The sequence below is a fragment of the Sminthopsis crassicaudata genome, chromosome 1, assembly GCF_048593235.1.
Source record: "Sminthopsis crassicaudata isolate SCR6 chromosome 1, ASM4859323v1, whole genome shotgun sequence".
Classification (NCBI taxonomy): Eukaryota; Metazoa; Chordata; class Mammalia; order Dasyuromorphia; family Dasyuridae; genus Sminthopsis; species Sminthopsis crassicaudata.
Window position 1 is genome coordinate 750,494,668 of NC_133617.1, and position 26,009 is coordinate 750,520,676.

General features: G+C 35.4%; 1 long non-coding RNA gene across 1 annotated transcript; it reads right to left on the bottom strand.

The window, feature by feature from the left end:
- Positions 1-1,516: 1,516 nt before the first annotated feature.
- Positions 1,517-25,901, bottom strand: LOC141552079 (uncharacterized). The gene is made up of 2 exons (XR_012485051.1): positions 25,123-25,901; positions 1,517-5,952 (listed from the first exon to the last, which is right to left on the bottom strand). It is a non-coding gene; the product is annotated as an uncharacterized LOC141552079 (long non-coding RNA).
- Between the last annotated feature and the right edge of the window lie 108 nt (positions 25,902-26,009).

Consider the following 26,009-nt stretch of genomic DNA (forward strand, 5'->3'; position numbering starts at 1 on the left):
TGGAAAGTATTTTGTAATTTTGCTTATATAGTTCTTGACTTTCCTTTGGCAGATAAATTCCCAAATATTTTATATTATCTACAGTTATTTTAAATGGAATTTTTCCTTGTATTTCTTGCTGTTGGATTTTGTTAGTGATGTATAAGAATGTTGATGATTTATGTAGATTTATTTTGTATCCTGCAACTTTGCTAAAGTTGTGGATTATTTTTAATAGTTTTTTGGTAGATTTTTGTAGATCTCTGGGGTTCTTTAAGTATACCATCATATCATCTGCAAAGAGTGATACTTTGGTTTCCTCATTACATACTTTAATTCCTTTAGTCTCTTTTTCTTCTTTTATTCCCAAGCCTAGCATTTCTAATACAATACTGAATATCAATGGTAATAGTGGGTAACCTTGTTTCGCCTCTGATCTTATTGGGAATGGTTTTAGTTTACATATTGATTACATATGATGCTTGTTGATGGTTTTAAATAGATGCTACTGACTATCTTAAGAAAAAGTCAATTTATTCCTATACTCTCTAGTGTTTTTAATAGGAATGGGTGTTGGATTTTATCAAATGCTTTTTCTGCATCTATTGAGATAATCACTTCTTGACACTACAAACTGCACTACAAAATAGACTTAGTGAAATTCAAAAAGGATATAACTCATTAAAAAATAAATTTGATAAAATGGAAAAAGAAAGCAACTCCCAGAAAAACAGAATTGGTGAAACAGAAAAAGAAAATAACTCCTTAAAAAACAGAATTTGGTTATTGATATAGTCAATTATGCTAATAGTTTTTTAAATATTGAATCATCTCTATTATTCCTGGTATAAATCCTACTTGGTTATGGTATAGTATCCTGGGGATGATTATCTGTAATTGCTTTGGTAATATTTAAGATTTTTGCATCAATATTTATTAGGGAGATTGGTCTATAATTTTCTTTCTTTGTTTTCAACCTACCTGGTTTAGGTATTAGTACCATGTCTGTGTCATAAAGGGAATTTGGTAGGAGTTCTTCATTCCCTATTTTTTCAAATAATTTATAGTATTGGAGTTAATTGTTCTTTAAATGTTTAGTAGAATTTACATGTAAATCCATGTGGTCCTGGGGATTTTTTCTTAGGCAGTTGATTAATAGCTTGTTCTTTTTCTTTTTCTAAAATGGGACTATTTAAGTAATTTATTTCCTCTTCTGCTAATCTGAGCAATATATATTTTTGTAGGTATTCCTCCATTTACCTCTTTAACTTCTTTATTTGTGGTTTGGTTTATCTAATTCTGAGAGAGCAAGGTTGAGATCTCCCACTATTATAGTTTTGCTGTCTATTTCTTCTTGAAACTCTCTTAACTTCTCCTTTAGGAATTTAGATGCTATACCACTTGGTGCATATGTTTAGTGTTCATACTGCTTCATTGTCTATGCTACCCTTTAGCAAGATATATTTTCCTTCCTTATCTCTTTTAATTAGATCAATTTTTGCTTTTGCTTGATCTGAGATCAGGATGGCTACCCTGCTTTTACTTCTCTTGAAGCATAATAGATTCTGCTCCAGCCTTTTACCTTTACTCTGTATGTATTGCTCTGCTTTAAATGTGTTTCTTGTAAACAACACATTGTACGATTCTGACTTTTCATCCAGTCTTAGGTTTTATGGGAGAGTTCACCCCATTCACATTTACAGTAAAAACTAGTAATTCTCTATTTCCTGCCATCTTATTAACCCCAAATTATAGATTTTTTCCCCTTTTTCTCTGTCCCTCCTTATTGTGGTTCCCCAGTATTTGAATTGTTTCCTTCTGCTGCTTATAATACTTTTTCCTTGGTCTGGTAGTTCTGAAATTTAACCACAATATTCCTTGGGGTTTTAATTTTGGGGTCTCTTTCAGGAGGCATTTGGTGAATTCTTTCAATGGTCATTTTACCTTCTGTTTCTATGATATCCGGGCAGTTCTCTTTGATGAATTCCTGACAGAATCATAGAAAGGAAATATGGAAGGTATCTCACTTCTACTTTAACTCCTTTATTTTGTAGATAATTGAGGAAGGTTAAATCATTTCCCAAAGTCAAGTGAATAGTGTCAGAGGCAAGCTTTGAACTGTGAAGATAGTGTTTAGGCTCTTTTTTCATCATTTTTTCAGGAAGCCTAATAATCCTTAGACTGTTTCTCCTAGATATATTTTCCAAGTCGGTTGTTTTCCCAATTAGGCATTTTACATTTTTTTGGTTTTGCTCGACTAATTCTTGTTCAATTCTGAATTTTAATGAGTTATTTTCTTAATTTACTTTTTTTACTCTTTTTGTATTTGTCCAATTGAATTTTTAAATGAGTTGTTTTGTTCTATGGAATTTTTTTTTAAATTTCACAAATTTTGTTTTTAAAGGAGTTATTTTCTTTTTCTGTTTCACCAATTCTGTTTTTCTGGGAGTTGCTTTCTTTTTCCATTTTATCAAATTTATTTTATTTTATTTTCCTGAGGCTGGGATTAAGTGACTTGCCCAGGGTCACACAGCTAGGAAGTGTTAAGTGTCTGAGACCAGATTTGAATTTGGGTCCTCCTGAATTCAGGGCTGGTGCTCTATCCATTGCCCCACCTAGTTACCCCCCAAATTTATTTTTTAATGAGTTAATATCCTTTTTGCATTTTACTAAGTCTATTTTGTAGTGAATTTTCTTCAGATAGTTTCTGAAACTTTTCTAAGCCCTCTTGTAAAATTTTCATTTCTTTTCCCAATTTTCTTCTAGCTCTCTTTTAAAATCCTTTTTAATTTCTTCTAGGACAGACTTGTGTGATGCAGACCAGGTTATATTGCCTTTTGGGACTTCATCTGGAGAAAATCTCTTTAGTCTCCTCAGGGTTTTAAATCAGTTCTTCTCTTTCACCATAAAAACTGTGTTCATTAATTCTTGGTTTTGTCTTGGCAGGTAGATTTCCAAATATTTTACATTGTTTGCAGTCATTTTAAATGAGATTTCTCTTTCTACCTCTCGCTGCTGGACTTTGTTGGTAAAATAAGAAATGTTGAGGATATATATGGGTTTATTTTATATCATGCAATTTTGCTAAAGCTGTGAATTGTTTCTAGTTTTTTAGTTGATCCTTTATCTGCAAAGAGTTTTATTTCCTCATTACCTAATCTAATTCCTTCAATTTATTTTTCTTCTTATTGCTAAAGCTAACATTTCTAGTACAATCTTTAGGATTAGATTATTTGATTTCCAATTAATTTTTGGTCTACTTTTTCTATAGCCCTTTATTACACATAATTTTTATTGCATCATGATCTGAACAGGATGCATTTACAATTTTTGCTTATTTTGCATCTTATTGCAAAGTTTTTAATGCCCTAATATGTGTTCAATTTTTTGTAGATGCCACATCCTATTGAGGAAAAGGTATGTTCTTTTCTATTCTCTTTCAATTTTTTTCTCCAAAGGGCTATCATAGCTAACTTTTCTAAAATTCTATATATCTCCTTCTTGTTTATTTTGTGGTTAGATTTATCTAGTTCTTATAAAAGGAGGTTGAGATCTCCCATAAGTAAAATTTTGCTGTTTATTTCTTCTTGTAACTCACTTAACTTTTCTACAAATATGGATTCCACCTCATTTGGTACATATGTCTAGCATTAATATTTCATTATCCATAGCTTTCTTTATTATCTCTTTTAATTAGATCTATTTTTTCTTTTCCTTGGTCTGAGATTAAGATCACAATTCCTGCTTTTTTTGACTTCAAGTGAAGCATAATATATACTACTTTAGCCTTAGACTTTTACTCTGTATGTATCATTTTACTTGGTATTCTACTCTATGGTTGCAAAAGTATCTCTTAGTGATTAGTCTATTATCACAAATTTTATGAAGATCTGGAATCCTTTATCATTAATGTGCCAAAGAACACAAGCTTATAATTCTGGACGACTTTAATGCTAGAGGAGGCTCAAATAACCAGACATGGCAGGAAGGAATGGGGTTGGAAATGGCACCAGTAATCATCATTTACTATTGAAGACTTGTGGATCTCATGATCTCATCACCAACCCTGTATTTTACTTATCTAAATGCAATAAAACTTTGTGAATGCATCTTCAGTGCATATTAATAGAGTATGTGATAATAGACCAATCACTAGTGTGATGAAGGAGAAGAAACATACAAGATGTGAGAATGATAAAGGCAATGTATAGTTCAAAGTAAGGTGCTGGAGTGATCATAGACCTCTCTCCAAGCTGAATATTCACATTCAACAAAAGTGACAGTCCCAAGGCAAAAAGACTACTAGAATTAATGCCAACAGATTAGAGAAGGAACAGTTTGTTGAGAACTTGGAGACTAAGTTGAGCCAACACAGAGTTGACAACTTTCAGAGATTTGACGTACAGCACTGCATTTGCTCATCTGGGTCAGAACACTTGCAAACATCAATATTGATGAAAATGATGGGGAAATTTAGATGAAAAATGAGAACTCCATAGGTTGTACTAGAAGGATAGTCCATCCATCTCTAAAAAGGTAGCATTCAATTCCATCAAAAGTAAACTACACTTGAAACTTAGAGAGATGCAGGATTCTTGGCTATTACAAAGGTAGAGGAAATTTAGTTTTAAGCTCATAGTAACAATCCAAAGTGTTTTTATGATGCACCGAGGGCTATTTATAGACCAAAGACCTCTGATGCATCTCAACTACATAGTGCTGATAGTGCCACACTGATTAGTGATAAGGACATGATCCTGGAGAGATAGATTGGACACTTCCATAGTGTTCTCAACAGACCATCATTAATCAATGCTGAACCACTGATCATTTACCTCAAGTTGAAATGAGTCACTCCCTAGCTGAAGTTCTAACTGAAGAAAGGTTTTGAAGGCCATTAGGCTACTTTAATGTGGTGAAGCACTGGATGCTTCTATTGCAGCTGAGATTACAAAGTAGAGAGTCCATTGCTCATACAAAGCTAAGATTTTCCAAATTATATGTCAAGAAGAAATTATGCCCTAGGAGTTCAAGGATGTCTCCACTGTCTATCTTTATAAAAGTAAAGGGGATAGATGGTGAGGTTCCTCACCCTTTTTAAAGCACTTCTTTCTTTTGGAGTAGTGACTGTTAAATCTTGTGTGATATTTATTATGATTCCTTAGTATCTGAATTCTTTCTAGCTGCTTTCAGTATTTTCTCCTTGACTGGAGAGTACTGAGTTTTGATTATAATATTCCTAAAAGTTCTCATTTTGTCATTTCTTTCAGTAAGTGATTGATAGATTCTTTAAATTTATACTGTTTCCTCTAGTTCTAGGATATCTGACTAGTTTTCTTTGTATATATATAATTTTTTAAAACAAGAGGTCTCAGCTCTTACTCTTCCACTCCCCAATGGCTTTCATCCAGTGATCCTTACATTGTGTGTCTTGTCTTTTTTCAGGCTATTTTCTTATGAAACATAACATTTTCTTTTAATTTTCTTGGTTGCTTGATTTTGATTTATATTTTTTTGATATATCATTGAGTCATTAGCTTCCTGATGGCCAATTCTAATTTTAAAGAAGTTATTTTCTTTAGTAAGGTTTTGTACTTCTTTTATTAAGATATTCTTTTGTATCTTCCTTCCATATCTCTTCTTTGCTTTAAAAAATATTTTAAGCTCTTTAAGTCTTCAAGGAATTCTCATTGGGTTTGTGTCCAATATATATTTTTCTTTTGAGGATTTGCTTGTAGCTATTTCCAAGTCATTGTTTTCTTCTGAGTTTGAGTCTTGACCTTCCTTGTCACCATTTTTTTAAAAAAATATTTTATGGTTGGATTATTTTTTTGTTTGCCAGTCCTTCCAGTCCTTCTTTACTTTGGATTTTAACATTGTGCCTCTTGTTTATTTCCAGGGGAAGATGTCTGTTTCTTATGTCCTTATGCTTTCATAGCTCAGTCTGAGGGCTTGAAAATTTTCAGTGTGAACCTAGAAAGAAAAACATATCAAGAAGATGACACACTAAATTTTCAATCTCTTAAAGGACCACAGCCTGGTCAGAAAATCATTATTATGAAATAAGTTGAATATAAATTTTTCCATAGAGCTGTCTTAGTAATCTTTAAAACTTTAAAAATCTTATACAAAATAAGAAGAAACTTTAAGAAAAATAAGAAGATTTACATAGCACTAGATTCTATTTTGCCCTATTTTGCTTGGAAAAGTGTGAATGAGCTCTTCTAAGGAAATAAAAATTTCTATCTTTTTCTTTCCTTCCAATTTTTGCTTAACTATTAATAGGACCTGGTTAAAAAAACCCAACTTGGCTATAGTAAATTGTAAAGAATTAGGATGAGATGAAAGGCATAATCAGATACTGTTGATGAGGCAGTGAATTGGTCAGAACGTTCTGGAGATGAATAAGGAATTATACAAGAAATGTGATGAAAACTATCCATATCCTTTGATCTGGCTACTGGGCTTCTATATCAGGAAATTCAAAGATAGATTCCAGGTGCAACAGATATAAAAACATTCATAGCAGCATGTTCTATGGTTGTATTATTAAATTGACTGTGATATAACAACAAGCAGTATCAATAAAAGATTTGAAACAAACCAAATCAGGCTAAAATTCCTGTCAAGACCTTCAGTAGCACCTTCTATACAAAAATGGATGATTTAATCACAATATTCCATGGTTATGCCTTTTTTTCAGGGCTTCAGATAACTTTAGATAGGTTCTCAACACAAGTTATTCAGCTTTTTTAAAATAAGTTTTCAGTCTCTGACCTCTTATTTCCAAATGAGGTAAGCGTATCATTATATTACCAAAGAACATTATCATCCTTGAGTATTTTCACATTAACAATGTGTAACAATTTTCATGCTCTCCAACTCCAATTAACCTAATTAGCTACGCCTCAACATCTTTATTAACCTATGAGTTACAGAACCATTCAAAAATATAAACTGGTGCTTCAAGCCATTGGATGGAATCACATGACAAAATTTATCAGGATTACTTAAAAGAATTAAGACACACTTCTAGACTGATGTATATGAAAGATTTCAGTGGGAGGGTTCCCCTAACTGCTTTGAGAGTTATAGGCTTTAGGAATGCTTTGAGAGGCCAGACCCTTACAACTATAATCAGAAGGCAGGAGGGATTATCAGCCCAAAGGAAGTCCCATTCTCTTCTTTTCAAAAGAAGTCTCCCCCATGAATCAGCAAAAGACACTAAACTTGTAGGAAACTAAGATGACAAGACAACTAGACAATGTGGAGAAAAAGCACCTTCAGGACTTTATAGGAGCACAGATCCTTGGGTACCAGCAGAAAGACATATACATCTCAGAGGATAATTATTATTAGGATTCGAACAAGGGAGAAAAGTTCTGTAAATCAAGAGCAATGAATTATTTCTCTGCCATTGTGTCCTCTAAGCCTGAGTCCACTTTCTCCTGGACTCTGTTATTTACTTGAAGGAGTACCCACATTTTTAGGGGGAGTGCCATATGCCAGCTATCTTTATAGCAGCAAATACTCCTAAAAGCTTAGCCCCCCCCCCCAAAAAAAAAAATCAGGTAGTTGACAACCAATTGTGATCACAGAAATTGGCATTGTGAGAAATAGCATTAAAAATAACTCAACCCTTTAGGTTTTTATCTAGAATCCTAATGGAACTAGACAGTTGTCCTCTAGGAAACTAACCTGCCAGTAAGAGTGGAAACTGGAAGAGTAAGCCCAGGGATGGATTGATAGCAATTAAGATTTTTTGGTATGGGAGTAGGGGAGAATCTTTTAATTAGCATGAAGAAATATTTACCCTTTAAAAAGAAAAGGTATTTGTGTTTTTCTCTATAAAAAGATCTTTTTATCCTTAAATTCAATCAGCATTTATTGAATGCATATCAAGTGCAAGACTTGGTGCTTTTGAAAAAATTCTAGATCACACATTCTTCAACTGAATTTTAATAGGTAGAAACTGGTACTAAGAAGTCCTTTATTTTTAGTACAATAAATTTTGGCTCTGCAACAGATAGTTTTCTATTTCATTTTGTCCAAAATCAAAATAACTGGTGAATATTAGAGGTAGTCACATGCCCAATCCTTCTCTATAAAGGACTCCCCTGATCTAGCTCTATTCATGTGGTCCAAATTTGGTTCAGCTCTGACTTCTAAGGTGGGGTCAGCATCCCTTTTCTCAAACTTTGACTTGTTAAATTTTCTTCCCCCATTTCCATATCCAGGGGGAAATTCTTATTTGCAGTTTAGTATCAGACTCATTTATAAGGAGTCCCTAAAATGGGAGAACAAAAAGGTGCTAAATGTACAGCATGACCCAGAAATGAAAAAAGTTATCTATTTCCTATACACAAGGGGAAGACTAAACCCAGAAGACTAACATATCCACATGTGACCAAACAAGTTTAAAATGATTCAGTAACAATTTATAATGGATTCAGTAACAATTTATAACATTTGTTACAATCTGCTGGGAGACTTGATACTTAAACTCAAAACATGAAGCAGTCTGTGGGATTGGTGAGTTTTCATTTCACTTCAGCTCCAAAATGTCCAAATATTTTCTGGTATAACAGACTAAGCTTGGACTGGTCCTCTTTCTAGAGGTCATTTGCTTTAAGAGAACTGGAATAGTGGTTACTATTGAACTACAACATAAACAATTCAGAATCTCTCTCTTTCAAATTTATAAGTTTACCTCCAAACCTGGGACATGTCCATCTCAGCAGAGGTATTTTCATCTGAGATCCAGAGAGGAGAGAAAAACAAAAAACAATCAAGGACTCAGGGATGAGTTTCTCAGTTCAGTCTCTAGCTTTAGCTAACGTATGGCTAGTAGTACCACGAAGCTGGGATGAAGCTAATTGGCTTTTTTGCAAATCCATTGGAAGTTTTCAAGTCATATGCTATTTACTTTGTCCAAGAAAGCAACATAATCAAAAGCTGGTTCTTTTTAAGTAAAATCATCCCCTACCACTATTATAATACATAGGAAGTGTAAGGGACCACTCTAGGTTTGCTATATCATACCAAAACACCAAGTCTTTTATTTGAGTTTACCTCATGGCAAGAAGCAGCCAGGTATTATCTATAGATGCTTTGTATAATACATATTTGTTGAGGAGAAATCTTTAAAATCCTTATTCTTGGCTTTCTTTTCTTTTGACCATAAATGTTTATCATAGTTGTTTTTTTTTTTGTGGTTGAATTTTTTTTTATTAATCTTATAATTTTTTTGACAGTATATATGCATGAGTAATTTTTTCTTATAACATTATCCCTTGTATTCATTTTTCCAAATTTTCCCCTCCTTTCCTCCCCTAGATGACAGGTAATCCCATGCATTTTACATGTGTTACAGTATAAACTAGATACAATATATGTGTGTAAATCCAATTTTCTTGTTGCACATTAAGTATTGGATTCCGAAGGTATAAGTAACTTGGGTAGAAAGACAGTAGTGCTAACAGTTTACATTCAATTCCCAGTGTTCCTTCTCTGGGTGTAGTTGTTTCTGTCCATCATTGATCCACTGGAAGTGAGTTGGATCTTCTTTATGTTGAAGATAACCACTTCCATCAGAATACGTCCTCATACAGTATTGTTGTTTATCGTAGTTTTCAATAGTTTTTTCTATGGTGTAGTGAATAGAGTGCTAGGTCTGGAATCAGAAAAATCTGAGTTCAGAGCTTGATAAACTTACTTCTGAGGTGACTATGGGCACATTATTTAACTTCTCTGCATTTGAAGTAACTCCCTAGGACTTACTGCTAAGTTACAAATGGAGGAAAGTCCTACATGAATAAAGTTGGAGATTTAATCACATTTAATCATGTTCCATTTACATTTTATGCATTGTCATAAGGTTGTTTTAATGTCCACTAAAGTTGGACTTTGACTTTTCAAAATTATTTGGAAGAGATCTTAGATTCTTATAGTGTGAGTACCAGTCTAGAAGGAAACAATTCTTTTTTTTCCTTTCATTCTTTCTTTCTTTTGTTCTTCAGTGCCTGGTACACAATAGGCACTTAAAAATGATTGATTACTGTCTGAGGATGAGCTTTCTCAGGCCCAGACTCACCATCAGATAGTTGGACATCAGGTAAAAGTGGTCTACAGTAAATATCAAAGCAGAAGAAAAAAGATGACAAGGCATTAATTCACAACGTCTAAACCCTGGATATTTTCAGCTTAAGTGCTTCATCCCTGAAATCAATGAGCCTTGGATATGGATCCAAAGTGTGACATAGGTAACAAGTTTTGGAATCAGACATCTTCCAAGTCAGTCATAAAGATTATCCCAGAGCAGAATATTCTCAGGAACTGATAATTCTTGGAAATTACGCATTCCCCTCTCAGTTAGATGTGGGCACCAAATTCTAACAACACTTTGAAAAGTCATTTTTTTAAACATAATTAACAAATGATGCTTCTCTTTCTATTATTATTTCATTTTGCTGCTGAAGATATAGCAAGAAATCCTATGGGCTTAGTTTCAATGTGAAGTAAGTGTATACTAGGATCTACAGCCCTCAAAGAGCAGCAAAAAGCAGAGCAAAAAGTTCTACCCTTGGAACTCATCTTCATGAATTTAAATCTGGCCTCACAACACTATATACCTTGGAACTCATCTTCATGAATTTAAATCTGGCCTCACAACACTATATATATATATATATATATATATATATATATATATATATATATATATATATATATATACACACACACTAGGAAGGATATAAGACTCTCCAAAATCTATAAAGAAATAAGAGGGGCAGCTAGGTGGTGCAGTGGATAGAGCACCAGCCCTGAAGTCAAGAGGACCTGAGTTCAAACCTGGTCTCTGACATTTCTGCTTTCTAGTTGTGTGACCCTGGGCAAGTCACTTATGCCTCAGAAAAAAAGGGGGGGGAGGGGAGAGGAGGAATAGGTGGATAGGAAAGCAAAGGATGAGAGAAAAAGACAAAAGAGGGATCTCTGGGTGGGAGGAGTTAAATTAATAGTAAGCCAAGTTATGAAGCAGAATTTAGTGAGAGTCAGAAGGGATAGGAAAGGTGTGTATGTGCCCATGTATTTATATAACTACATATGTATACATATATTTTTCTTATCTGTAGAGCTTGGGTGTGGTGGGAAGATGAAAGGGAAATGTGTATGTGTATGTATATATAAGCATATCCTTTCTTGGTGGTGGGCGGGGATTAAAGGGGGGAAAGAATAAAGTAAATAAGATGTGCAGCAAAGAATAAAATAATTTATAAGGAAGTAAAAATGAACACTTATGAATATAATTACTTCTAACATATACTTTCTTAAATTTGTTGTGATATGGGAGCTACTTTCCAGTGGCTGCTGGAGGTCTATCTCAAACCTCTAAAATGGATCTCTTCATGTGAGAGGATGTTGATGAGAGTATGTTGATGATACAAGAAGACTGAGAGGCAGTTGCTGTTCTCTGACCTCTCTCCTCTTCCTCCAATTTGTTTCATTGCCAATTCCACAAAGAACATTTGTGTTATTAAAGGCTGCTTTGGAACTCCTTCAAATGTTGTCCTGTGCAGGCTCTAGGAGAATTGACCTGCCCCTTCACCTAGGCATGGGCCTTAACAATTCCCCCTTTTCTGTTTTATGGGAGTGTGATTATTTTCTCCCCCCAGCATGGTCAGTAAGTTTGTAATCTAAGTCCACATGCTAGGGAGTGCAAACAGCACTATAGCAGGTGTTGAATCTTGTGAGATGTCATGGAGGCAAACTTTCAAACAGAGAAGAGGATTATAGTTAGAACAGGCATTTTTCTTAAGTCTCTCATCAGTCTCCTGGCTTGGCCCTTTAGATGTGTCGGCCCATTTAATCACCTTGACTAAAAAAAGTTATCCAGTCTTTTCTCCCTTTCCTTCACCTCGGGTTACTGAAGGAACTCTGGGAGGATCCTACTCATGAACAGCTCTCAAGTGCTGCTGCTTCTTTATTATGCTTCTTGTGCCCCACGTTTGGGCACCATATGTTGTGAGATGGGAGCCACCTGCCAGTGGCTGCTGGAGGTCTAATTCAGACCAATTTTTACTGTGAGAAGATGATACCAGATTGAGAGGCAGTTGCATTCTTTGATCTCCTTTTCCCTCCAATGTATTTCATTCCCAATCCACAAGGAACATCTGCATAAGAAAAGGCTGCTTTGCAACTCCTTCAGATGTTATGATTCAGAGTTCTTTTGACCTGCCCCTTCACCTAAGCATGGTCCTTAACACTTCTTGATGTTCTGCTAAACACATGACAATGTTCTGTTTTATTTGGTTTCATTTTGTTTTGTTTGTTTTTTTTTTTTTTTTGGCTTATTCTGTTTCTTCAAATAAAATACACTTGAAAATAAAAAATAAATAAAAAAATAAAGGTTTTTAAAAAATCTTAGCCTCAGATTTAAAATCACTTAACATGCCTCAGTTTCCTCATCTGTAAAATGACCTGGAGAAGGAAATGGCAAACCATTCCAGTATCTCTGGCAAGAAAACCACAAATGGGATTACAGAGAATTGGACATGACTGAAAAAAATAACAGGGTGGTCATTACTGGAATATTTTTAGTAGGGCTAACATAACAATATGGCTTTAGTCAACTGGACAGAGGATGGAGGAGTGATGAGATAAGAACATAAGTGTCAAGGTTAAATTGAGAAGCCAGGGAGAGAGAGAAAAATAGGATGTTATGAATCACCAAAGTCATGAAAGAGGAAGTTGGTATAATGACTACATGGGGCAAAAAACCCCCAAATGGGGTCATAACTGGATCCAAATGAAAAACTGAATGATTATGAATGGTTAAAAGACTCTTGCTAGATACATCTTCTTAAGCTCTCTCATAAAGATGACCACCGATAACCCTGGCTGTCCCTCAAGAGAAGTTTTATGATCTCCACCCCAGCACATTCCTTGTCAATGTAAGGAACAGGGTCTGACAGCTGACTCAGCAATTTGCAAGGCAAACCAATTTGACTCCTCAGCTCTTTTAATAACTCAGGAGGACAGCATGGTGACCTAGACTTTGGGATATGTCTTAGTTGGATACATGTGGGGTAAGCACAAACTCATTAGCTTCCATGGGTTCAATGACCATAAATAACCTTAAATCTACATATTCAGTTCTAATCCATCTAATAGATATACCACAGTTTTCATGCCAAACCTATCCCTTTTTTAAATCTGTTTCTATTCAAGGAAACCATTATTCTTTTCATCACCCAGACAGGTAAACCCGGAATATTCTTTGCCTTCGCTTTCCCTCAGCTCTGCCATATTCTGTCAGTTATCAACCTTGCTGAACCTATCCTCATGAAAATTTTCCTTCCTATACTTTTCCCTCTATTCACATAGCTTCTACATCACAGGTCAGGCCTTTATCAACTCAAATAGATTATTATACCAGTTTTCTAATTGGTTTCCTTACTCATGTTTTTTAGAAACTCCCAAGTCATCCTCTACATGGCTGTCAAGGTGATATTCCTAAAATGTTGTATCTATATTTTCTATATTTTCTAACAATCAACGGTTTTTTATTGCTCTAATGATATGCAAAATTCTCAGCCTGGAATTTAAAGTACTTTACGATCTGGCTTCCCCTTATCTTGCCAGATTTATTTCATGTTATTTCCCTTTATATATTCGTTGTTCCAGTGAAACTTGCCTATTAAATGTTCATGTGACATTTCTGCCTCTATACAAATAATCTACCATAATATTGTAAAAATAGAAACTTAAGAAACTGTAATTAATGCAATGATCAATCTGAGGACTGATGATGAATATTACTATTCACCTCCTGAGTCACTTAGGACTAACGAATAACAGATTTCCAAGCATTCCTGATAAAAAGGCCAGATCCGAATAAACAATGTAAAATGAAAATGTAGGTACCAAGAGAAATAAAGACGTATTTGTTTAATTATAAGGGGATATGTGGAGATTAACTGTTTAGATGTAATTAAGGAGAAGAAAAAACAAATGCCTTCTCAGAACTCTAATATCTAATAGGAAAGTAAAAATAATGGGTTTGATAGGTTTAGATGAAAGAAATGTGAAGGATTGTTGACTATGTTGTGGAAGAATAGAAGGGAATGATAATCTCTATCATATGACATAGGTACACAAGATAAAGAGTGAATAATCATGGAGGAAAGAGTGGGAAAATGAACAAGTATGTCATGAAACTCATTTTTATTTTTTAAAAATTCTTTTTCAGTTCCATATTCTTCCCCTCCTACCTCCCTATCTTCCCTCCCTCATTGAAAAAAATCAGAAAAACAAAGTGTGTTACAAATATATAAAATCAAACAAAACAAATTCCCACATTAGTCATTTTTTAAAAAAAGTATACCTTAATCTGCCATCTAAAACCATTAGTCCTTTAGCTAGGGACAGCATGTTTCATCATGAGTTCTTTGGAATTGTAGTTGTCTTTGGATTGACTAACATTAAGTTTTTCAAAGTTGTCTTTACAATATTGTTATCATTATGTAAATTTTTCTTCTGGTTTTGCTTACTTCACTTTGTATCAGTTCATATGCTACAAACTTTCATACAGATACAAACATACTGATTCAAACTACTCAAGTTTCTCTGAAACCATCTCCATCATTTCTTACAGTGTGATAGTATTCCCTTATATACTTGTACATCGCAATTTGTTCAGCCGTTCTCCAATTGGTAGATGTCCCCCTTAGTTTTCAATTCTCTGCTACCACTAAAGAGCTGCTATAAATATTTTTGTACATATGGCTCTTTCTCCTCTTTCTTTGATCAGACTTAGTAATGGTATGGGTTAAAGAGTATTCAGTTTTCCAGTTTTTTGGCCATCATTCCAAATTGCTTTACTAATTCACCATTCTGTGAATTACTTCTACCATTGGTGCAATATGGGCCTACCTTCCCATATTCCTGTGAGCATATATTAGTTTGATGGGTGTGAAGTGGTACTTCAGAACTGTTTTGATTTGTATTCCTTCATTAAGTCACTTTTTTCATTAGCATTTTTATAAATGACAATTTAAAACTTTTATTCCTTCCTCTAAAAACTGCCTATTCATACCTTTTTCGAATTTTCAATTAGGAAGTGTTCTTATTCTTATAAATTTGAATTAGTTCCCTATATAGCTTTGAAATAAGACTTTATTAGGAGAGTTTAAGAAAAATTTATTCTGGGGGCAGCTAGGTGGCACAGTGGATAGAGCACCAGCCTTGAATTCAGGAGGACCTGAGTTCAAATCTGGTCTCAGACACTTAACACTTTCTAGCTGTGTGACCCTGGGCAAGTCACTTAAACCCAGCCTCAGGAAAAAAAAAAAGAAGAAGAAGAAAAATTTATTCTGCTTTAAATACAAAAAAAAGTAAAAACAAATATTATGTTTTCAAATAAGAACATGATAAACATAGATATAATAAAACAAGCAAAAAAAATTATACCATAAAGGCACCAAAGATAATAAGTAAAAATTGATACTTAAGATATGTGTCCAAGAGCACAGCATCTAAATTCTTAAAGGAAAAGTTAATAGAAGTGGAAGAACATATACACACACACATAATAGGGGATCAAGGTTTTCCTATAAATCTAAAGACCCTAATATAACTATAAAAATTAGAGATGATAGATCTTTGGTAATTATTGAATGGAAGAGAAAGGAATTTAGTGAGGCAGCAAAGTAGCATACCGGATAAAGTGCTGGTGTTGGAGTAAGAGTAACCTAAGTTCAAATCCTTGTTTAGATACTTATTAGCTGAATCACTTTAATAAGTCACTTAACTTCTCAGCCTGTGTTTCCTCATCTACAAAATGAAGATAATAACATCACCTCACTATTTAAGTAACCTACTTAACCTAAGAATAAATAGAATGTTTCCATCTTGTTCAATTTATATTCATTCCCAAAGGGGGGGAAAATACCTTTTAGGACCCAAAGGATATTTAAGGAAATTCTATATGCAAAGAACAATTAATTCTAATATTATGCCAACTGTTTGCAATAATAAAAAAGCACTCATTCAGTCTCTTACTTTTAAAACAACATTTAAAATAAAATCAAGAAGGCTACACCACCACATAAGAAATCACGCTGGATGTATAATAAAACATGGGGATAGTTTAACATAAGGATGACTATAAATATAATAAATCATATTAATACAGCATAAATAAAATCTATTATGTTTACATCAACAGATACTGAAAATGGATCTGACAAAATCTAGCAGCTGTTTCTATTTTATAAAATCTAGAGAGCATAAGAAAATCTGGACCTTTTTTTAATATAGCAAATAGCATCTATTTAAATTCAGTAGCAAATATGTAATGGAGAAAACTTAAGAAGCCTTTATAATAAGATCAAGGGTAAAGCATGGATGTACTTTTTATCCACATTACTGAACACAGCACTAAAAATGATAGCTGCAGCAATAAAGAGCAATAAAAGGTAGAAAAAGGTATACAATTTTTTTGTTGTTGTTGCTTTTTTGGAGATTACATAAAGGCTTACTTATAACTAAATGATTAAAGAACAAAACTTTTAATTGAAAATGTTTTTAAAATTCATCAAAATTGCAGGCTATAAAATACATTTGCACAAATCATTAGTATTTCTGTATGTTACCAATGGATAACAATTTGGATAAACAATGGATAAAATTTGACACTATGCTTGTTGTTAAGTGCTGGAAATACAAAGTGGCAAATGACAACTCAACTTCCAGGAGCTTACAAACTAATGAGAAAAACAACATGCAAACAAATGCAAAACAAGATATACCGGATGAATAGGAAATAATTAAAAGAGGGAAGACATTGAAATTCAGAGGGTAAATTCAGAAAAGCTTCCTGGAGAAAGTAAGATTTTAGCTGGGATTAAAGTCAGTAGTTAGAGCAGAGAAGAGAGTGCTCCAGGCATGAAAGCAAGCCAGAAAAAAATGCCTGCAGCCAAAAGAGTATTTTTTGTTCATGAAACAGCAAGGTTATCAGTGCCACTGATTGGAAAAGTAGTTATCAGGAAGGTGCAAGAAGACTGGAAAAGTAGAAAGGAGCTGGGTTATGAAGGGCTTTCAATATCAAAGGATTTTGTATTTGATCCTAGAAGTAATTGGAGTTCATTTTATGTATGTGTATGTGTGTGTGTGAGAGAGAGATGTTCAGATCTGCGCTTTAGGAAAATATGGTTGAATGAAGGAGGATTGCTGCGTGAAGTGTCTTGAGACAGGCAAACCCACTAACACCTATTATAACAATCAAGTCATAAGTTGATGGGGGCCTGCAGCAGGGGTGGTAGTGTCAGAAAAGAGCCAGCATATTGGAGAAGCTATAAAGGTGAAATCTACAGGCTCTGATACAATCCTACTATGGGAGAATGGTTTTGAGATAGTGAGGAATGCAAGATGACTCCTAGATTGGGGGCCTGAGGGACTGGGAGGATGGTATTGCCTTCCATAGTAATAGGGAAGGTGGAAGGGAGGAGGGTTTAGGGGAATTAGAATGAGTTCTGTTTTGCACATATGCCTACTGGACATATAATCTGAGATATCTGAGAGCAGTTGGAGACATCAGGCTGCAGTTTAGCAGAGAAGTTGGGGCAGGAAGGATAGATTTGAAAATCATCTGTATAGAGATATAATTAAATCTCTGAAAATTGATGAGAGAATCCAGTGATGTAATATAAAGGGAAGAGGGCCCAGAGAACCATGAAGAGCACATATGGTTAGCAGCCATGACCTGGAGAAGGATCAAGCCAAGGAGTTGAAGGAACAGGTAGAAAAGTAGGAGAACCAGAAGGTCTAGAGAACAGTTACTTGCAATCTCTGGCAAAGTTCACATCCAACCCCCTCCCCCACCTCCCTTCTCTGCTCCCCCAAGTCATCTTATAACAGCTCAGGGACTGTGGTCAATGAGTAAAGACTAATTTCTCTTCATTTTTCAGTGGGAAAGTGTCACAAGCATAGACAGGTTGCACTTTTGCAACCAGCCTGAACCCTGCCTAATAGTGTATCAATTAAGGGCTACCTCATCACAACAATAATCCAAGGATCCCTGGGGCTTTCAATCTTGCAGTTAAAAATCTCTTAAGTTTTTATGAACAAGTCAAGAAGTAAGTAAATCTGAGGAAAAGCAATTAGATCTGGAAATTTAGAGATTTCTGGTAACTTTGGAAACAGTAGTTTTGACTGAATGAGGTCAGAAGCCAGAAATGCAGAATTCTGAAGATTGGGAGAGGAAGTAGAGGCACTCATTGTGGATAATTGGCTCAAGTAATTTAGCCAATAAATGGAGAAGAGAGCAAGGACAATAGGTAGTGGGGATGGTTTTAAGGTAAGTATGCTTTTAAGGATGGGGGAAATATGGATATGTTTGTAAGCAGCTGACAAGTTGCTTAATGAGATAAAGGGGGCAATCTGCTGGAGAAGGGGGATAGAGTGGGATTAACAGTGCATGAAGCAGGGCTAACCTTTGCCTCTTCACATGAGATGGGGTGAAGGAGAGAATGAGAAAAGATATCAAAATAGGAGATTATGTGGGGAGAAATGAGAATTCTTGGTGAATAGCCTCAATGGAGAGAGTAAGGACAGGGGAGCCATAGAAAGTTTGAAGAGGGATGAAAAAGTCTGAAATGAGCCAAACTTTTTGGAACAAAAATTCATTACTTGATAAAAATTACTAGGAATAAGTGGAAAGCAGTATGGCACAAATTAGGTATGGACCAAAATTGCACACTGTATACTAAGTTAAGGTCAAAATGGGTACATGAATTCACATAAAGGGTGATACTATAAGCAAATTAAAAGAGCATGGAATAATTTATCTGTTAGATTTATGCATAGGGAGGAATTAAGGACCAAAGATGTAAACATTACAAAATGCAAAATGGATGATTTTGAGGATATAAAATTATAAAGTTGTTGCACAAACAAAATCAATGCAACCAAAATTATAAAGCAAAAAGTGGGAAATTTTTGCCACAAATATTTCTGATAAAGGCCTCATTTCTTAACTAGAGACCTGAGTTAAATTTATAAAAATACAAGCCATTACCCAATTGATAAATGGTTAAAGCATATGAGCAGGCAATTTTCAGATGAAATCAAAGCTATCTATAGTTATACAAAAAAATACTCTAAATCACTATTGGTAACAACTTTGAGGTACCATTTCATATCTATCAAAGTAGACAATGTGACAAAAAAGGAAAATGTTGGATGTGGGAAAATGGGCACACACTGTTGTTGGTAGAGCTATGAACTGGATCCAACTATTCTAGAGAACAATTTGGAACTATGTCCAAAGAGCTATAAGTTTGATCCAACAATACCACTGTTATATCTATATCTCAAAGATCAAAAAAAGGGGAAAGGACCTATCTGTACAAAAGCATTTACTAATTGTCTAAGAATTGAAAACCAAAGGGATCCTCATCATTTGGAGAATGGCTAAACAAGCTGTGGTATGTGATTGTAATGGATTATTATGCTACCAGAAGGGACAAGCAGGATGACTTCAGAAAAACTGAAAAGATTTACATGTACTGATACAAAGTAAAGTGAGCAGAACCAAAGAACATTGTACACAGTAATAGCAATATTGTTCAAGGAAGAACTATGAATGACTTAGCTATTCTAAGCAATCCAATGATCCAAGACAATCCCAAAGGCCTAATGAGGAAGCATGTTGTCTGTCTCCAGAGAAAGAACTGATACAGACTAAAGCTTGCTATTTTTCACTTTCTTTTATTCAGGTCTTCTTGTACAAAATGACTAATATAGAAATGTTTTACATAATTATACGTGAATAACTTATTATCTGCTATATCTCAAGGAGGGGCTAAGGGAAGGATATATTTTGGAACGCAAAATTTTAAATAAAAATTATTTTTAAAAGATCTGAAATGGCTGTTGTAAGTAATGGCTGTTGTAAGTACAGTAGTAAATGGATGATGACAAAAGAGACTCCCTTTTTGCAGTGAAGGCTCAGCTGAGATCATTTAACCATGAGTGTGAACATCATGTCCTAATTTTCTCCAGCTCTATTTGGTATCATATGATTAATGTTAGTGTGTAGAAGTAACTCCAAGCTGGGTCTTGATAAGGCATGATGGGTGGTAATGAGGTCAAAGGACAAGAGCGAAATGTTCCCTAAGGAATAGGGATAGGGAAGGACCAAGAAGAGTGGAGCTGTAGCATGTATAATAGTGTAGGAAAGAATTGGAGAAGGGGATCTTCCCTAAGCCCTCCTCCTGCCAGTCTTCCAGTTTCATCGGCTCATTATCTATGTCCTCCTACTCAAGGAAAACTTATCTCTTCAAAGATCTAATTGTCAATTGTGATAGCTTCTCAAGCCTCATACTTCTTGGCCTATCTGCAGCATTTGACACTATTCCACCCTTTCCTCCTATAGTTATTCTCTCCTCTATGGGTTGTTAAAGATGTTATGTGTTGCTTATAAAAAAATCTTATCTGTACACTTAAAAAATTTAGCAATAAAATTCACAGTCTATTTAAATTTTTTTAAACAAAGAATTTCAATGGGTTTCGAACTAATTTATTAAAAATATAATGTCTTCAGTTTAGCTTGCAGGAACTGACATCAAAGCAAACAAAAATCTAATATCCAACAATAACCTTTACATAATTTTGCATTATGATGATGCATAATTATCAAGATGAGTTTTTTTTTTTAAATCATGATTTTTAACAAGCTCGGCTGATATGCTTGTTCCCCCAGGTGAAGCTACATATCTTTGTAGATAATTTTTTCCACAGATATAATTCTTCTTAAAAGGATCAAAATAAAAGTGAACTCAGAACCATACCTTTAATTTCTAGATCACAAAGTGCTAAGCCAAGGTTTTCAAATATAAGCATATTCAATCACACAATTCTCAGTAAAACTGGTATGTTCAGTTTTAGTGCTGCTAATACAATAATATTTTGCCTTTATTTCACCCTTTTAAACTTATATTTTTATAATGCATATAATTTATCAGTTATGTAATACTCTCACTTTAAAAAAAATTGCTGTACATTTCAGGGAAGATAGTGAAAGACAGTGAAATAAATACAAGGTCAATGAGAACTTGCTTTTTCACTTTCTCCCTCAAAAAGAATAATACTTCAAAAAGGAAAAAAAAGTTAGAACTCCTCATACAATAAAATAAAGCTTAACACAAAGGTGCTGAACAAATAAGAATTTCAATATTATGAAAAAATTAAAGCATAAAATATAGTAAAGAGAAAAATATCATAAGATTGATATATCCTAACAGTATCAGAAATTTAGAAACCATGACATAAATCCTGGGAGATACAATTGAGTAATAACACATGCAAAGAAAATCAGAAAAAACTACAACAGGCATTATAGTAGGAACTGAGTTCAGCTCCCAGTCCAGGGAGACAGTGATGAAATTTGGCACAAAATATATGGAAGATATTATGAATACTGGAGGAAAGAATGGCAGAAAGCACAGTTTAGATGGAGAAATAAATTCAGAAATAAAGTCTGAAAATAATTTGACTAGGAAGGAATGCAGATGAATCTACTAATCAAGGAAAGAAAAGCTCAGAACTGGTAGCATATTAGAAACTATCAAAGAATAATTAATCATCCCAAAAATCCCCCCAAAGAACATAAACAATAATGGTTAATTGTAGGCGTTCTGTGAGAACCAGAGAGTGACTGAAGTTTAGTATTGCTTTATTTAATCAGTGATATGCTGTTAGAAAAAACAATCATATTTACTGAAAACTTTTAAGATTAGCCTTTTTGTTCAATAAACTCAAAGACAGGGAGGCATTATGAGGCAATTGATGTGCTAAGAGATTAGGTAATTTGTGCAGAGTTACAAAGATAAACATGGGCAGGATTTCCTGATTCTAAGTGAAATCCATTTAATTTTTAGTGGGAAACAGCATGGAAAAGAGAAAAAAAAAGAGGTAAATTAAGTCAAAATATACAATTAAAAGATCATTCAAATAATCAGAGAGCAATAACTAAGAATGCAAAAAGGAATAAGATGACTGGAAAGAAAAGCACAAATTGAGAAGTGATTATGAACTTTGGTGATAATGATTAATAGTACAAAACATAGGAAAACTGTGTTTAAGTTTAGTTAAGGATCAGAAATCAAGCTCAAATCTAAAGAATGCAGCAAAGCATACTCAGTGCAAATTAATAGCACTGAATGTCCATATTAAAGAGAGAAAATGAAAAACTCCTTCAGCTGATTCTGTATTTAAAGCACTTTGAGAAAGTCAGGGAGATAAGAAATTGAAAATAAATTTGAATAAAGGAATCTATCAAAAGCAGCAGGAATAAGATGCATCACAAAGGAGAAAGAACTGGCCAAGCCCTAATAATAAAATAACATTTTCTTAGGGCTTTAAAGCTTACAAAGTACTTTTAAAATAATGACTTTGGGAGATCAGAACGGCAAGAACTACTTAAAGTTTTGGAAAGTTAGGAAATTTGCCAATGAATATATGTAGTGTAACCTAGAGGCTTCTAAGCTTCTAATTTTCAATAATATATAAGTGACTATACAAGTCACAAGCTATTTCTATTAAAGGACCAATAAGAAAAGAGAAAAAACTGAGACTAAATTAGGACAAATCCTTATGATTCAACAAACAAAATCTGCAGACTTGTGCTTAGTTTTGAAATATTCTGAGAACTCAAAAAGACATGACTGAATATCAAACATAAAATCCCCAAACTGAAGAAACAGAAAATCTCTTGAACTGGCCTATCTTAAGAGGAGAAATTATAGGGATCAGTAATGAACAACATCTGGACTTTCTTAAAATATCATTTTAAAATGTAAAAAACAAAAACACATAGGATTACAAAGGAAATAGTTATGTTTATCAAACTTTATATCCAGGTTAAGAACACTTGTTTTATAAATTACCAAGAAGCAAAGTCAGGATTAAAATAAATTCTTTGACTTGTGTTTGAACAGTAAAAACAGCTAATTCCTACAAAATGACTGTTAGTAGATATAAAGATAATATACCACTCAATTCTTTTTACCTGACAAACGCATAAGGCTGAAAAAGATAACTACAGGCCAATATTATTGAATACCAATGTAAAAATATTAGAGAATTGGCTAAAGTATAGCAACAAATAAAAACATTATTCATTTTGATAAAAGGAATTAATGGGAAATCAAGTATACTTCTACATTGAGAAAATATAAGAATCTTATAAAAAAAAATTTGATCTGGACCTGTGATTTCTTTAGGAGATTAAAAAAAAGAAGTTTTGAGAGCAGATACTCCTTTCAGTCAGGAAGAATGTCATTCCACAACTCAAGCTAAGTGTTACCCAAAGCACTGAATAGACAGGTGATTTATCTCGGATCCTACTGAGGAGCCAGTTATTTCAAAGCAGACCTTCTATCCATGGTACCACTATACACCCTCATCACAGCAACATAAAAAAACAGGATTATATCAAGAGATGTTGATAAAATGCAATGTTCATTTGTTTAAAAAAGTAACAAAAATCTGTAAATAGAGTGATTTTTTTTTCTTTTAATAAATAAACAATCTGGCTTTTCTTAATTCTGGCATACAAAGGCACTGCTTTGCAAAGTTTAGATCAAAGCACCTAATTGGTCTTAAGGAATTGACAATGCAGCAGAACTATCCACTGTCATCCCTCCTGTCTGGTATAATTTTGGGAATGTTAGTTCTAGCAAGGAGACATGAAAAAGATAGGAACAATGACGATGCTAAATCTCTACTCAATCTCTTCCTTTTACAGATGAAGATCTGAGGTGAAGCAATCAGCTTAAGGTGACAGAATTAGTAAACAGCAAAGCCAGGGTGTAGAAAGCTTTGCTGCTTTTTCACCAGTAAAATCTGGATCCCAAAGGGTGCACACTTTCGGGGGGAGTTACAATTTTAAAACAACTTGAATTTAATTAAAAGTGGGATGTGAGGAGCCATGCCGATCCGCTGTGGCTCACTGTATCATCAGAGATTTAAAACAGCCATTGAGAATTAAGTGGTTAAACTTTAACCTCTAAAAGCTATATCTTATTAAGGCTATTAGGGAGGTTGCATTACTAATTATAGCCATGTGGCAAGGTATTGGAGTTAGTTGTTATTGCATAAATTGAACAAGATTGTAGGGTTAGAATAACTGACTATAAATTTTGAAAGGTAGTACAAGGTAAACCTGTAAATACAGTGGGGTTAGTTTTTGAGTTAATCCTGCCAATACACAAGTAAGCTCTATAAAGACACATTTTTAACACTGCTGACAGAAATAAAGGAAAGCTGAACTAGAGTATCTCCAACCAACCTTTCACAAATTAAAAAATTGATGCACTAACAATCAAAATATTAAGGGACTAATGTGGGAGATGGTCTTACTGGAGAAGATTTGAAAAACACACAGTAAAAAATTCCCTCCTCCAGTTGTAGAAAGGTTTTAAACCTAGAAACACTATCAGATAGAAAGAATACAGCTCTCTGGGAGGCAGAGGGGCAGCAGAGCCTTTTGTGTCAGTTACTTTTACATCTTCTTCAAGTTTGTTCACATCCTTGAGGGCTTGTTAACCTAAGTGCTTGTATGGGACCTGGGGGCTCATTTTTTTCTTTGAAACCCAATTTTGATGTTTGAAAGGAGAAACCCTAGGAGAGGGAAGGGAAGCAGGTTTAAACCAAACAAAAATTATATAGTCTGATTCTCCTGTGACAAAATTACATTTATAGAATTAGATAATAGGAGAATCTAGCCAATTCCACTTGCAGAAAAAACCTGACTGTTCTGCCGAATTTTAACATATAACAAAACAGAACATTATCTAACCCTGAGACAAACATAAACATGAAAAGATAAAAAGGATCAGGGCAAAAACATAACTAGGCCTTGTTAAAAGGAGCTTCTGAATGTTCCTATTTCACAGTAATTTTAGAGTTCTAAGTTTTTTTTAAAATTTTATTGTTAAGTTTACAATAGAAAGCTAATTCATTCCTAAAATCCCACAACAGATGACCTCAGCCCCACGGCTGGAGTTCAGTTAACAGACTAGACCCTTCTTACTGGGGGTCCGGCTCCCCGAGGACAGCCGTGGACTCCTGCCCAGCACCTACCGACTCTCCCGCGCCTGCCCTGCGGGATTGAATCTCGGGGCAGGAGGCCCTGTGCCGGGAAGGCGCCGAGCACTAGGCGGCCTCCCGGCGGGAGGACTTCAGCCTAAGAGGCGGAGAAGGGGCTCCTCAGAGCCGCTACCTGGGGCCTCCAGGACAAGGCCAGAGGACGGGGTAGAGAACACCAGGGCGTGGGCGGGACCGACTATTCCTCCCTCTCCAGGCTTTCCCCTCCCCCCCGCCCCCTAGGGCGGCTGCGGACGGCTCCAAGCGCCCAAAGGAACGAGGGCCCATCACAGACGAGCCCAGGAAAGGCAGGGACCGCAGCGGGAAACGTAACGAGGACGAGGGTTCGGCCCCGGGGGCAGACGCGCTCTCTCGAGCTTCCCGAGGCCGGGGCGGGGTCTCTTTTGCGGCTCCCGCCCAAGGCCGCACGAAAGAAGACCGGCGCTGGTGCGTCCCTGGGAAGGGAAGCCCGGCCGGGGCGGGCCTCTCAGGCCTCTGCTCCCTTTCGCCTTTCCGACCCCGAAGGACGACTTTCTTCGGGTCTCGGGAGCCGTGGCTCCCACACCTCCCGCTCCCGCCCTGGCGCCGGTGGCGGGGCGGGGTCCGAGGGGAGGCAGCGGCCTGGGCCTCCGACCCTCGTCTTTTCCTCCCTTTCCGGTAACGCTTCTTCTCCCTCTTCTTCCCCGCCCCACTTCCCCGGAAGTAGAGCGACGTCGCCTCACGACTTCCGGCGCACGCACAAGGCGCGAGCACGCCGAGGGCGTCGACGAGGCGACCCAGAGGGCACTCGACTACTTGCCACAGCCGCCATTCATCTCCGCTTATGTGTGTGAGGTGTGCGTGCGCGCTCCCGGCGCAGCGTCCAGGCTGGGCGCGCACGCGCA